This window comes from Capra hircus, chromosome 1, assembly GCF_001704415.2.
Source record: "Capra hircus breed San Clemente chromosome 1, ASM170441v1, whole genome shotgun sequence".
NCBI lineage: Eukaryota > Metazoa > Chordata > Mammalia > Artiodactyla > Bovidae > Capra > Capra hircus.
In genome coordinates this window covers 80,735,485-80,750,521 of record NC_030808.1, presented here as the reverse complement: position 1 = coordinate 80,750,521, position 15,037 = coordinate 80,735,485, and the positions used below count along the sequence as shown (strand labels likewise).

At 48.1% G+C, this 15,037-nt stretch overlaps 1 protein-coding gene across 1 annotated transcript in view; it reads right to left on the bottom strand.

Moving 5' to 3' along the window:
* The window catches only part of DGKG (diacylglycerol kinase gamma), a 159,475-nt gene that overhangs the window by 23,105 nt on the left and 121,333 nt on the right, over nucleotides 1-15,037 (bottom strand). The gene's annotated exons all lie outside the window — the stretch shown is intronic.

Below are 15,037 nucleotides of genomic sequence, written 5' to 3'. Positions count from 1 at the left end.
CCTCACTCTGAAAAGAAGTTAGGAATAATAATACTGACCTCAAAGAGTGGTTATGAGATTCAGTGGCAGGGGTGTAGGTGAAAGCGCCTGGCACAGAGCGGGCTCCAAAAATATTATCAGTTTTGCTTTCCTTTATGTCACATTCACCCTCCCAACTCCCAACTCTGTACCTCAGAGCTGTGTACAAGAGTCTACACCATCATATTCAGGGTAAAACACATTTAACAATCTGCAGGGTTCCTCATGGTTCCACACGTCCACACAAATGCCATAATTCCAGTTGAGCTTTAGATGAACTGGGAGTCCTGCTCCAGCTGTTTTCCCTCCTTTAAACTCTTCCCTGACTCTGCTCCTTTTCCTACTTCTTCGATCTCAACAGTCCCATTTTGCTTTTCTATCTTGAGACCTGCCTGCAGGTGGGAGGGGGGCTGGAGCTCAGTTCTGACAGGCAGAGGCTAGCAGGGTGCTCATATTTGAGGAGCACATCTTCCTTCTTCAAACTCTCTGGAAGCCCAAGGGACAACGTCTTAGTTCTCAGTGAGGTGTGCGAGGTCCCCCGCTATCTGTCCCTGTTCCCAGCACAGGAATGCCTCTGCCTGGAGAACTCATACTTACCCTTCTGTGTTACCCCAGGCAGCGTGCCTTTTCCCCGCTCCTGTGCTCAGTGGATCTCGCCCAACGACAACTGTCTCTGTACACATCACTCTCCCAAGCCCACTGAGAGATGAAGGCTGGGAGATAATATTCTTATTTTGTTTATGTTTGAATCCTTAGCAGCCATCCCAGGCCTTGGCATACAGAAGTGAAGTCGCTCAGTCATGTCCAACTCTTTGCGACCCCATGGACTGTAGCCTACCAGGCTCCTCCATCCATGGGATTTTCCAGGCAACAGTACTGGAGTGGGTTGCCATTTCCTTCTCCAGGAGATCTTCCCGACCCAGGGATTGAACCCGGGTCTCCTGCATTGTAGGCAGACGCTTTGCCATCTGAGCCACCCCCTCTAAATGCTTGTTAAATAAATTGAATAAACGACATGCTTTGGTGCCAAAGACTTTGACATGTTTAGCTTGAAACAGGAAAAAGATGGTGATTAATAATAATGATAAAACAGCTTGCCTAGATGGAAACTGGGTAACATGCTCTCCATGCATCAACCCATTTAATCTGCATACAGTGATGGCCCAGTAGGGTTTTCACCTCTCTTCTTTAATGAATAATTTTTATGTTCATTCTCATCTTGGCTGCTGGTTCACACTGATGAAAACTTCATCCTTTAAGATGTGAGGGATATGTGGGTGTCATGATTTGGGCTCCTTGCTTGTGGGGCCCTGGAGAAGCATGGGAGATCTAGCATGGCTTAGCAGGATGCCTTGCTACTGTCAATCCCACTGCCAACCCACTTTCCCCTTCCATCAGCACGAAGGTCTGAGGACTGCCATGGACCACCCTGGGAATCAAGCAATCCTCAGTGGAGGTGCTGAAACTCTGAGTATGTGATGGCACCCAGAGGATTTTGAAACATCGCATCCCGGTGGTGGGGAAGGCTACCCATACCCTGTGGTGGCTGTGTGATGTAATAAACTGGTGGGCTCTGCCCCCTTACGTAGGTTCCAGCAGCACCGGTGGACTGAGTTGCTAGGGCGCCAGCCCAAAGTAAGGATGGACACGGGTCGATTCAGTGGGCAACATGCATCAGCTAACACGGATCTGAAGCTCTGACAGACAGGTCTGTGTGTCTGATTAATTCAAAATGCAGAAATATGTCACCACTACATGCATGGCCTCTGACAGACAAATATGGAGTCACAGGATAAAGGTAGAAGGCTGAGACACTCTGCACAAGTTCTTGAGTTCGGGGCTAACAGCCTGATGGCTGTGTCCATATAGGGCAGGGTGTTTGTTTTCTGAGTCTATTCTTTTGCTTGGGGTGCCGCAGGCTGAATGGCTTAAACAACACACATCTAGTCTTTCATGGTTCTGGAGGCTGGAAGGTCAAGCTGAAGTTACACCTTGCAAGGTTGGCTTCTTCTGAAGCCCCTGTCCTTGATTTGCACATGGCCAGCCCCCACCCCTGGCTGCCTCTTCATGTGGCCCTTCCTCTGTGCACCCCCAGGGCCTCTCTCTGTGCCCAAATGTCGTCTTCTTATAAGGACACCAATCAGATGGGAGTAGGGCCCTAACTGCCCATTTAAACCGAATCACCTTTTAAAACTATCTCCAAACACAACCATATTCCAGGGTACTGGGAATCAGGGCTTCAACATATGAACAAAATTCCCCCCACGATGTCCCTGCCCATAAGAGGGACAATAACAAAACCTGTATCATGGGTTATTTTGAAGACTAGAGAAAGGAAAGTATGTGCAGGTGTGCAGTAAAACAGCAACTAGAAATGCCCCTAAGCACTCGGTTACTGAGACGCCAGTGTGCGTGGGGAGGGCGGGCGTGCTATCTTCTCACTCCCCTTAGAAGGAAGGGATGCAACCCTGCTCTGCCTTGCGGTTCAGCCTCCACCGTCTAGAAGGTGAGTGGTAGCTGGCAAGCTTGACCCGCCAAGACTGTGTCCCCTCCCCCTTGGGCTCCCCTCCTGCTACCAAATTTCCATGGAGATAGGCCACACACCCTAGGAAGCTCAGGAACACTGAGCCCCGCAGACCTGGGCACGGATCAGCCCACCTAAGCTGCCCACTGGGTCTGGTCTGTGAAGATGAAAGGCTGCTTCCAGCTAGAGAGCTTCAAAGCTGGCTTTGAAGCATGGCAGCCTGAAAATGGCCTGGGGGTGGGGAGACGAAGATGGAGGGGACTTTAAGGCTTCCCTGGTCACACAAAGGTGAGTAAGTAAAGAAGGCTGTCAGTTACCTGCCATGTTCCCACTTGGTCTTTCACAGCACCAGGCCTCAGGTATCCCAATCATAATTTATCTGAAGAGTAATCTATGACCTGTGCTTTCCCTAGAGATTCTAAGTCAGACCCAGCATAAAGGAAGAGGGGCCCCATGCCAGCAAATGGAATAGGTAAGGGGCTCACCCCTTGGCCTAGAGAAGGAAATGGCAACCCATTGCGGCATTCTTGCCTGGAGAATCCCATGGACAGAAGAGCCTGGTGGGCTACAGTCCATGGAGTCTTAGGAGTCGGACACAACTGAGTGACACTATGTCATGTCACCCCCGGCCTTCTATACACCCAGGGTGAAGAACATGCCACTGGGCCAAAGTGTGGCATGCAGAGCGTGGGCTTGAGGCAGATTCGGCGCTCACTAGTTCTATTACTTTGGGATAAGTCACTTAGCTCCTCCAAGTCGTCTTATCAGGAAAATGTAGATCTAATAACCACTCTGGCAGGACTGCTATAAGGTTTAGAAGTGATGCCATCCAGGGCCTGCACAGAGAGCACGAAGAAGGCCCTCAGAAAACAGGGGCCCATTACTGTGACTTTAGGTTTCTTTAGAAATGGATGTCCTAGAAACTGCCTTTGCTGCATAGTAAGTGTGTGGCCTTTTGCAGATGGTAATTAATGTAACCCAGAGAAGATAGTTCAGAAGGAGGAGATGGAGGGGGAGGAGGGGAGCCAGAGGAGGAGATGGGAGGGGGCAGAGAGGGAGAAGGAGATGGGAGGGTAGGAAAAGGAGGAGAAGGGTGCTGAGGGAGAGAGGTGCAGAAATACTGTGACCTTGAGATTTTAGGGTGACTGTCCTTCTGGCAAGAGAAGCATCCCTATTTCAACTTCTTTTACTTTAAGACAGGGAGGTTTTTACTTGTAAATGAGTTTCTAACTTCCTTTCCTTCCCCTGTGCGTGTGCGTGTGTGTGTGCGTGTGAGAGTGAGAGAGATACAATTTCACAACGGTTCAGGTGACTGTCCCTTGCTTCTGGGCTGAGCAATGGGATGCAGAGCCTTTCAGTTACGGCTCTGTCACGCCTGGTGCAGCCAGGCACCCCTCCTGATGAGCATTTCCTTGATGCCCTCGTCACACTGGCTGGCAGGTGTCTTCCACTCCCAGAAGTCTGTAAAGCACCATCAGGAGCAGGGCTGCAAGGTGGAAGGGAGAGGAGATGCCCTGCAGGCAGGGCTGGGTTTCTGCCTCAGCTCTGGCTGTCTAGTTGTGTGACCTTGGGCCAGTCACTTTTCTTCTCTGGGCCTCTGTTCCCTTGATCAGAGGCAAGGATATTCTATCCTGAGTGTTAGTTTGAGCTCTTCTAACAAAGGCGGAGGCTGGGGTTTCTGGTCGGCTGGGTCAAGAGCAGGCTGGCAGCAGGCCTTGCCATTTCTCACACTGTGCAGAAGACAGAACATTCGGTGCAGCTCTACACGGAGACAAGAGGAAGAGCGAGTGTGGACTCACAATGGCCTTTGTCACTGGTTCCTAAAAGCCTGTTTGTGCGGTGGGGTGGGGAGAGGGGGACAGGGCCTCCATTCTGTGTGGCGTTCCCTTCTCGGGTTTGGCTGGGCTCTGATGAAGGCTCTGTTGTGGGAGGGGGCTCCTTATCCCCTCCATGCCTCTGGGCAGGTGCTTCAGAAGGGGAGGGCAGAGTGCTGGTGGAGTTGTGTGGTGGGAGATTTCTCCAGAAGAAAGGGTCTCCCCAAGTGGCTCTGAGGTGAGGGTCTGACATCATTGTGGCGGCAAGAAAGACCAAGAGTGAGATGTCTTTTAAGGCTTGGGAGGTGGTGAAACTACAGGAATCTTGAGCTGGTGCTTCCAATGACAACAGGAAGAAAAGGACCAGTACTGGCTACAGACTCTAAAGCAGGCCTAGAGCTTTATAAACGTTACTGTTTTTAATCCTTGTGGCAACTCTGTTGGGTAGAAACTATTATCCCAACATTAAAAAAATTAAAACTTGAGGCTCAGAGAGGTTGAAAAACTCACCTAATGTCACAGAGCTGACATATGGTAAAGCTGGAATTCAAACCAAGGCCTGTCTGACATAAAAAACAAGCTTCTAAATAAAGGATGCAAAGCAGAGACCAAATGTCTTGGCAGGCTGGAGAGTCTGAGGGCAGGGAAGGGGGCGTGTAGTGGGGTAAGCCCCTCCCTGGCTGCTCTCGGGGGAGATTTCTTGGCAACACAGTCTTGTTAAACAGAATGCCGAAGCTGAAATCCTAATTGGTGTGTGACCTGGCATTACTATGCCCATTGAGCTCAAGAAGCTTCAACTCCATATTCAGTGTCTGTAACAGAATAAATCAGTTAGTGGAGATTTTCCAGTTCAAGCCCCAGGCATGACACACACAAGGTGCATTACGGAGTACGACATCTACTGAACTAATCAGAGCTCAGAGGGACTCACGTACCTAGAAGGGCAGAGCTAGAGGAGAGCTGTGACTCTCTGGCTGTTGGGTCAAGACCAACCAGAAATGTGGATGGTGGGGGAGGGTATTGTGGCATGGAAGGAAAGAATACCAGGTCTGGTATACTTGGACGTGGCTCTAGTCCCAGATTCACCAATTAGTGAGGCCTTGGACAGGTCAATTAATCTCGCTGGGCCTCATTTTTCTAATTATAAAGTGTCTCTCAGGGGTGCTGTAAGGGATGAAAAAGAGACGATGAATGCAGAATATTTCTAGTAGCTTTGAGTGCTGATTTCAAGTAGGTGCTTAACAAGTGTTGGATGCACTGTCCTGAAAATGGGAAGAACTGGGTGCCGGCTGCAGGTGGAAGACACAGGGCCCTGCTTAAGACATCCATTCTACCAACAGCAGCCACTGGGAATGGGGAGGGCTCTGAAGTGGAGGAAGACAGAAGGCTGAGTTTGTGGGCAGAAGAGGCTGGGACTCTGTTGGGTAGTGTTCCCTGTGTTTGTCTCCCAATTCCTGTTGACTTTTATCCATTTTTCCTCTCATGCCACTGACTCTCATTCAAGGCCTTAGACCTGTGAGCCTGTGCTCTGCACCAGCCTCCTAACTGGACTTCTTGCTGCCAGTTCCTTTCCCTTTCTTCCAGTATTTAATGCGTGCTGCTCTCTCATCCTATTGCTCCTGGCTTAGAATGCTTCGTCTCTTCCCGTTAGTCAAAGGATCACATATTCAAGGGCACATTATTAAAAGGCCTTTACCAGTCTTCCCTTTGCTATTTCTAGGTGCTAGGTGCTAATGCCCTAGCCCATGTGCCTCTTCTCTCATTCCATCTTTTCAAATCCATTCCAGCTTCAAGTATTGGCACACATACATTCTACCTTGTTCATTCATTCAGTCCTACATCAAATATTTATTGATCGCCTCCAAGGTCCCTGGCACAGTGCTGGGCAGCTGGGGACTGAGTTCCTAAGGAATGTCGCTCCTATTCTTACCCACCCCCACTCCAATGATACTGTTTCAGCCGATCATGCCAGTGGTAACTTGATGGTTCTACATGTATTTTTTACATTAGATTGGGAAGTATTGGAAGTCAGGTCCATGTCATCATGCTGACACCCTCTACGGCATCTGGAGCATTCAGTACTTGAAGGCAGGTTGGCATCTGGTTCTATTGGGTATTGTCTTCATTCTTGGGACAGTCACTTAACCTCATTAGCCTCAGCCATAAAATGGATTAAGAAATTAAATAGGCAACAGCTTGGCTCATAAATATGTGCTCAGTAAATAACAGCCTAATACACATTTATTGATTAATGAAGAAGATAAAGAACTTCTCACATGCCTTAGACATAGATCAAGAAGCATAGGTTATGCAAAGTGTGTGGCCAGCATGGAGTCTTGCTGTGGGTTGAGTCTTAGGAGGTGCCAGGTATTAAAGCTGCTACAGGGAAACAGGAGCTGGTATGTGGGTCAAGATGGGGCAAGCAGAAGAGGGAAAAATCTACAATGTCTAGGCCTGCCAGAGAGCTGGTCTAGAAGTTTCTTCTGCAAGTGAAAAATGAAAGGTTCTTTCGTTCTATTTTGAGCCGCAAACCTCCAAAGGCAGGAATTCGGTTGGAGTTTAACTCCAACTTGAACCTGTGTGAGCAAGTTTCCCTCTGGAGAAGGGGAACAGCCTCTGGAGGCCCAATTCTGCCTTCCCTGCCCCTCCCAGTCTTGGCAGGGAGTGGGTGGGAGGAGACACAGCTGGAGGCAGAGTTCTCTTGATTCACAAGTCAGCTGGGAAAGAATGAGGAATTGCTTCACTCGAATTTCTAGTAAATGCGGGTTGGTCAGGGACAGGCAGAAGTGGGGAGGATGGGATGAGTTCTCTGGTGTGTGTAGAAGCAATTCCATGTTTGAAAGACTAGAACTTGGGCTCTAGTCCCTGGTCCACCAACTTGTGTCACCCTGAATGGGCCAAGTAACCTCCCTGGGCCGCATTTTTCTACTCTGGAAATTTCTTCTTGGCATTCTCAGCGGGGGCAGCCGGGCCCACCAGTGCAGCACTTCTCAATCTGGAGCAAGCAAACACCACCAGGGGATCTTGCTGACAGGCAGACTTGGCTTCGGGAGGTCTGGCCTATATTCTGACACTCTCAGGTGATGCCTTTGATGCTGGCTGTGGACCACATGAGGTCCCAGTGCAGGGCTGGGCAAACCACAGTTGGAGGGCCAGACCCAGCCCGCAGCTTGTTTGTGTAAATAAAGTTGGACTGGAACCCAGCCACGCCCGTTCGCCTGCGTGTTGTCTATGACCACTTTCCTGCTAAGTGGTTGGAGGAAAGCAGCTGTACCTGGGATGGTATGGCCCACAAGACCTAACTATTTTAATAGTTACTATGTGGTCTTTTATAGGAGAAATTTGCAACCTCTGCTCTAGAGCACAGAAGGCAGGCCTGTGTGAACTAAAAGACTGGCATTTCAGTCCGGGTTTGGTCAAGCCAGCCACTTCACCTTGCTGGTTCTCACTCTCCTTATCTAGAGGAAAGGACCTCTAAATTTCTAAAGAGACCTGTGATTCTGGGATTTCAATACTGCATAGGAAACATTATAGCTTCTACGGGCATCTGAGAATCAGGTTGTATGGCTTTTATTTGGAAGCTGTGAAAACACACCTGGATAACCCGCAGAGTCCAGCAGACAGCCTTGACAGGAGCAGAGGGGCTGCGCAACATAGAGGCAGCTGAAAATACACAGGGGCTCAGAGAGAGGACCAGTAAGGATGGAAGGGGACCTCCTGGCCTCCTGTACAGGCTGACGCCAGCACACGGGCCCTGGAACACTGCTCACGAGCATCACACACACATGTTCCGTCCCATCAAACACAATTCCCTATCTTACCACTCCGGGTGCTCCTGGCCCTGGGGGCTCCTGGTCAACCAATGTTAATTAGCTCTTTCGAGGTCTCAGGGACCATGCCAGACATATGCAAGTAGAAGGAACTATGACATCTAGAACTGTGAGCTCACAGTTGGGTGGGAGAGACACCATCTGAGTTAATAATTACAGGACAGTTTCATGAGCAAACCACCGGGGAAATGCTTGACTCTGGGTCCCTACCTTGGGCAACAGGTGACGCTGTCAGCACGGCAGGGAATGTGGGGGTGGGTAGTGGGCGATAGGAGAGGAGGGAGGATGTGTAAACAGGGCGAAGACAATGCCTTGGGCTTTGTTGATTCCAATGTGGGTGCCTGAAGGACTGAGTGACAAAGCTGATTTTCTGTGGAAAGCAGAGCAGGGTCACTCTGCAGGCCTGCCACTGTCACAAGGAATGACTAGTATGTTGCCATGGTTACTTCCCAGCACTGAGGGACATCCCAGTGCACATCTAAGTATCTCCACGCTCTTAGGGGGTCACTCTCCTTGCTCTGTCTCAGCCCTGAGGTGAGACCTTGGCCAGAGAGACCTCTGCAAAATGCATGCTTTTTAGGAACATTTCTATTTTTCAACTTGAATGAGCATTAAGAAGCTGGTGATTGCTCACTATGACTGTCTTTCTGGTCAGGTCTCCACCAAATAGGAAAATTGGGAACCTACAGCCCTGGACAGCTCTTGAACCCAACTGGCTACTTTCTGTTCTGGTGTCATACAAGCGAGGAAGGAGCCCCAAGAAGCAATGAACTCATGTGCTCGTGATTATCGTGTTGTCTCACTGAACTGTGGCTCTCCACCTGGGATGGTGGATCTATGATGTCTAGTTGGGGTCCCTTTCCCTTGTTTTGGGATTAAGGGTATGACCCATACAACTAGTGAAGATCTATGCAGGCACTGCGTGGACAGACTGAATGACCTGTGCCTGCATAGTGGTGTCAACTGAGTGTGAGGCGGCGGGTTTTCCTCTTCCCAGGCAAGGCCTGGGCATCTGGGCGGCATATTTGATGACTATACGCTTTTGCCAGGAGGCTGCTTCTGTAAGCGCCTGCTAGTCGGTTTGAGTACCAAGCTAGTGAGGCATATCTGTAGCCACACCCGGCTGGCCGACTGGCATACTGGGTAGCCATGATACTCCTTCTTAGTACTTATGACAGATTCTAATTATATACCTGTCAGTGGGACTATTTAACTGAGGCCTGGCTCCCGCAGTCCCTAATGGCTGCAGGCGTTAGGCCTGGTTTTGCTCGTCACTGTGCCTGGCATTTGGTTGGTGCTTCGTATGTGTGTGTTGACTAAATGACAGAAAGCCTGTCCCCACTGCTGGGAAACTGACTCAAACTGTATATCCTACCAACGGTGTCTGTCTCCCTGTCTTTACAAGGAATTGAAAAAATTATTACCTAATGAGACTCCAGGCAGATTCATGCCCTCACTGCTTAGAAACTCGTCTAGGACACTCTGGTGGCAGTTCAAATGGGATTGACTAAGAAATCACTGAGGGGAAGGTGACCTTAATATTGAATAACCAGAAGGGCCAGCTGTGGTTGACATAGCCTCAAGGCTACTACTGGCTCCAGACTGAAGGCTGGACGGGGACAGATATGAAGCTCAGAGAAGAGTCTGAGAACATGTGTAGGAAGTCTCTGCATTCACATCCAGGGTGGTGCCAGACAGAAGCAGTGGCAGTTTCCGGGGCTTTACTCTCTAGCCTCTAGCCTGATAAGGACTGATGCAATCTTGTGCCGTGCATACCCTTGGTGCTTCAAGATTTGGCACGGTTCCCCTTACCTTGCTTCAGCAGACAGCTTGCTCAGGTGGAACCCCCACACTGGCAGCAACAGCCAAACACATTAGGCACAGTGCCAACAAGTAACCTTTGTTAGAGTTATGGGTTGCTCTAGACCAAATTTCTGAAGCAGAGATCAAGAGAGTGAAATTCTAAATTTGGTCATTTTCTTACATACTAAATACTTATCATTTAATTCTTCTGATCACTATTGATAAAGTGCTTACTATGTTCTAGGCATTCTGATAAGTATTCTAAGTGGATGATCTCACTTAACCCTCAAAACAAGGTGGCTATGCTGAGGGAGAGAGATTATAACAGGTTCCATTTTGCAAGGGTTGACATGGAGGCTTGGAGAGGTTCAATGACTCAACCAACGTCACATGGCTGGTGGTGGGGAGGCCTAGGTCTTTCAACTTCTAGTTAAATGGTTAGGCTCTTACTCTACACTGACTCTCAGCTATAAGTCCTCTAGGCTATGGGTCGGGAAGATCCCCTGGAGAAGGAAATGGCAACCCACTCCAGTATTGCCTGGAAAATCCCATGGACAGAGGAGCCTGGTGGGCTACAGACCATGGGGTCGCAAAGAGTCGGATACGACTGACTGACTTCACTTTCACTTTTTCAGGCATATCTTACCAACTGAGTTTCTAATGGTTTCATAAAATGAAATTCTCAGTTTCACAAATACTTGCATTAAACAGTTTATAAGACGATTTTTCTCTAACATTTTTCACGGAGGGTCTGTTCCTGTCCAGCTCCAGAATCTACTGCCCACTGTGCTCACAGACCAAAGGCAAAATTCCTTTCTCTCTCTCTACCTCCTTCTGACAAGCATTTCTATAGAAATGGGCCAGGTAGAATGTTAGTCTTTGAAGGGGACACAAAGGTGAAGAACACATGCTCCCTATTTTCCAGGTGCTGGCAAGAGAAAGATAAGATGAGGATACACATGCCTACGAGAAAAGGCCACCTATAACCAGTGTGCTGTCAAGACAAAAGGCAAAATTAAGTGCTCTAGGAACTCAGAGGCCAGATTCACTTCCAGGGGTGCCACTATAGGCTCCAGGAAGCAGATGGCCCTTGCGGTAGGTCTTGCAGGAGGAGCAGAATTTCAACCAAGTGTTTGTTTGGATTGGATCATAAATACTTCCTGTTTCCTGAGTATCTCGGCTTGTGCAGTGCACATAGTAGGTTCTCAAATAAATGTTCTAGGTGGACACTACCCACTTGGGGCCAGGCTAGGAATCATGAACTTGGTTCTGCTGCAACCACTGGACATAAATTGTGTAAGTCCTGCCACTTCTCTGGGACTCTGTTTTTCCCAACTATGAAATAGTGACATGGTAGGGAGTGGGTATACCCTCACTCATGGGTTTCTGGTTAGGACTAGATTAAGTCAATATATGCAAAACTAACTACAAAATACTATCTGTCACTATTCTTATTGGTATTACAAAAACTAAAAAGGATGAATGCTGTGGACTGCTCAATTATCCAACAACTTTTTTTTTTTTCTTTTGACTAACTCTATTGGGTCAGGCACTGGGGATACAAAAATTAAAATCATCTAGCCTCCATCCTTGAAAGGTCTAGAAAAGAGGCAGTAGGTACAATTGATGGTATGAGTTTAATGTGCTAGGGCAAAGGGGCGGCTGGAGTTTGGCAGGATCTCTACTGTTTCTTAGTGACAATATGGGTAGGCGGCAAGGCTAGAGATAAGAACTTCAAAATCAGAAATTTGGCTGTTAGTACCAATTTAAAACAGAAAGATGAGGAGAAAATTTTCTTACAGCTTGAGGTTATACTATCTTCCAGGTACTCTGACATCCATCAGGATAATAAGCTAGATGTTATTATGCCAATTTTACAGATAAGGAAGCTGAGACTCAGAAAGGTTGGGTGACTTTCCAAGGTTTATAAGATTATAAAGTATAAAGCCTAAATTTAAACCTAGGTCATTCAACTTCAAGCTTGGTGCTTTTCCCAGGACCACTTCTTGCTTTCTAATCAGCCAATGGTTGTATAGAACTCATTCCATGCTAATCTTTTTTTTTTTTTTTTAATTAAAAAACATTTTTGGGGGGGCTACACTGCATGGCATGTGTGATCTTAGTTCCCCAACCAGGGATCAAACCTGAAACCCCCGCACTGGAAACACAGAATCTTAACCACCGGACCACCAGGGACATCCCCATGTTAATCCTGATTGATCTTTTTTGGATTGCTTTTCCTAGAAGAAAGACTGATCCATGATGAGATTTGACACTAACCTTTTCTGTTGTCATTTCCTTTAACATTTCCTGTGATAAACCCCTTTCCTCCCACTAATTTCTCCTGTCTCCTCCCTGACTAAAATTGCCAAAGAGTAACAAATCCCAGCAAATGATGAACGGTGCAGAGAGAGAGATCCCTACTTTCTCAGCCACTGGCCTGTAAGGTGTGAGACAAAACACACTGGAAAAAGAAACCTGCCATATAATTCCGTTCAAGGAATCCATTGGACCAAAACCTGGCCATGCCATAATTCTGCAGCTCTGTAAGGAACCTGTGCGCTACGGGAACCCGTACAACTGTCAGATTTGCCTGTGTTACAAATAATGAAAACTGAAACCCAAGAAGGTGAGTGAACCTGCCCAGCGTCACACACTAGCGAGAGGCAGAGACTGCACAGGAACCCAGAATTCTCGACACCAGGCCAGTGCTTTTCCACTAAAATGGGTCACCTCCTTAGCTTTTCCTCAGTAACAGCTCATCTTTTTTAAAAAATTTATTTATTTTAATTGGAGGTTAATTACTTTACAATATTGTATTGGTTTTGCCATACATCAACATGAATTCGCCTTAAAGGAGATTATAGCCCTTTAAGAGAGCTCACTGTTGGTTGGTTCTCTGCAAAGCTAAGAAGCCAAGGCTCCCTCTTCAGCCTCTGCTCTGATCAGCTCATGTCCTCATCTAAAGAACAGGAAGTAGCTTCATTTTTAGCTCCGAAAGCATATTCTTGGGGTGAGAAAGGGGGATTTGAGGAAGAGAGTTCCTGTACATGATGGTCATGAGCGATCAGCAGATATTATTCTTGCTTGAAGAAGGGGAAGATAAATGGTAAGACGTGTAAGGAACTGACAGTTGTCTTTGAGTTCTAACCAGAACACATCCTCAGCAAGGGTGTCCCCAAGTCTCTGCCTGATATGGGTGGTGGGATCCTGCCCTGATTCTGTTCTGCTGAGATGACAGAGTGGGGGCTGGGATGAAAGCTCCAGGGTGGGAAAGTTTGCAGGAACTTTCTACAACCTGCAATGCTTCCCCCACCCTCTGCTAGTACCCACAACTTCCCCTGCCAAGGGAGGAAGGAGGAACACATTACTCAGTTTAATAATTTATACAAATTGAAAAGTTTACTGTGTGAAGGAAAAGGGACTTAAGAGGGCAGCAGAGAAAAAAAAAAAAATTCCCCAGTTCTCTCTTAAAAAGGACAGGTGTGACGGTGACGCCTCTTGATGACCTTGGAATATGACAATCTGATTGTCTAACAGGTAGGTCTGAAATAAGCCAGTAACCACTTTCTTGGATGGTCAGCCAAGTTTTGTTTCCTTCTACTGGTGGGATCGCATCCAGTCTTAGGACCAACAGCCTCAGACATCAAAGAGCCCAGACTCCGATTCCTGGACGCTTGTCCGTGTCAGTGTTTCTCAAACCTGGCAGCCCATCAGATCGTCTGGGGAGGTTCAAAGTCCCAGGAACCAACCCAGAGATTGATTAGGGAGATCTGGGCTGGGGCCCAGGACTTCATTTGCTATAGACAGGTGTGGTTTAGAAACCAATGGTCAATTCCATCCATTCAGTTATCAAAACTTCTACATCAGATGTGGGGTTTACAGCAAAGAAACGCGAGGTGCCAAGAAGTAGGTGAATGCCAGCACTTGGATCTGAATCCATTCTCCTGCCTCCTCACTGGGGGAATCTTTGCCACAGCCCTCCTCACATACGGCTTCTCCTCCAGCCCCTGGTCACCAAGTCCACTGGGGATCCCTGGGGGGTGAGTGAGGCCTGTTTGTCCAATCCACAGAGGAGTCAGAGATGCCAGGAACTTTGAGTCCCATTCAGTGCATTGGTGGAAATGGCTAGTAAGGCGTAGGGCTGAAAGTAATTTTAAGGGCATTCTCAGAGACCTATGTTTTGTATCCTGGTGGGTAGGATGGCCTACCTGATGGCCTCTAAGGCACACTACCAAGTTGTTCCAGGCAGAAAGAAGAGTCGACTCATGGAGGCGGCCTGCCATGTTAGAGGTGCCAGGGTGGCAGAGGCAGAGGGAGCTGAGGGGGAGTAAAAGAAGACATCTAGACCTAATGAGAGGCCAGACCATTTAGGGTCCTCGAGGCCACGTGAAGACCTTTAGATTTTAATCTTAGCCACTGCAGAATTTAGAGAAGAGTGGCACAGTCAGACATATTTGCCCATGGGCATTCTGATGAGGTGGTGAGAACAGACTGTAGAGGGTGGGGGTACAAGCAGGGAATTCAGCTGGGAGGATGTGCAGGAATCCAGGGGACAGAGGATGGTGGCTCAGACCAAGGTGGTAGGAACGCAGTGGTGAGAAGTGGGTGAATCTTAGATGTTTTTAAAAAGTAGAGCTAACAGATTTTCTGATGGGTTGGATATGAAATGTGAGATAAAAGGGAATCGAGGATGCTGCCAAGTGTTTTGGCTTAAGCAATGGGCAGGTTGGAGTTATCGTCAACTGAGATGGAGAAGGCTGTGGGTGGAGAAGGTTTGAGGGAGGGACGCTGGAGTTCAGTTTTGGACTTGCTGAATCACTCGCCCTCACGTGGTACTTAAATAAAGTCTCACTACTCAATGAGGTCATCAAGGGAGTGAGAGCAGACAGGGAGGAGAGGGTTGAGGGCCCTGCCTAGGGACCCTCCAGCATCAAGAGGTTAGAAAGAAGATGAGGAATCAGCAAAAGAGACTAACAAGAAGTAACCAGTGGGAAGAAGGGAAACCAGGGAGGTGTGGAGTCCTGGAAGGAGTGATCAGTTAGGGT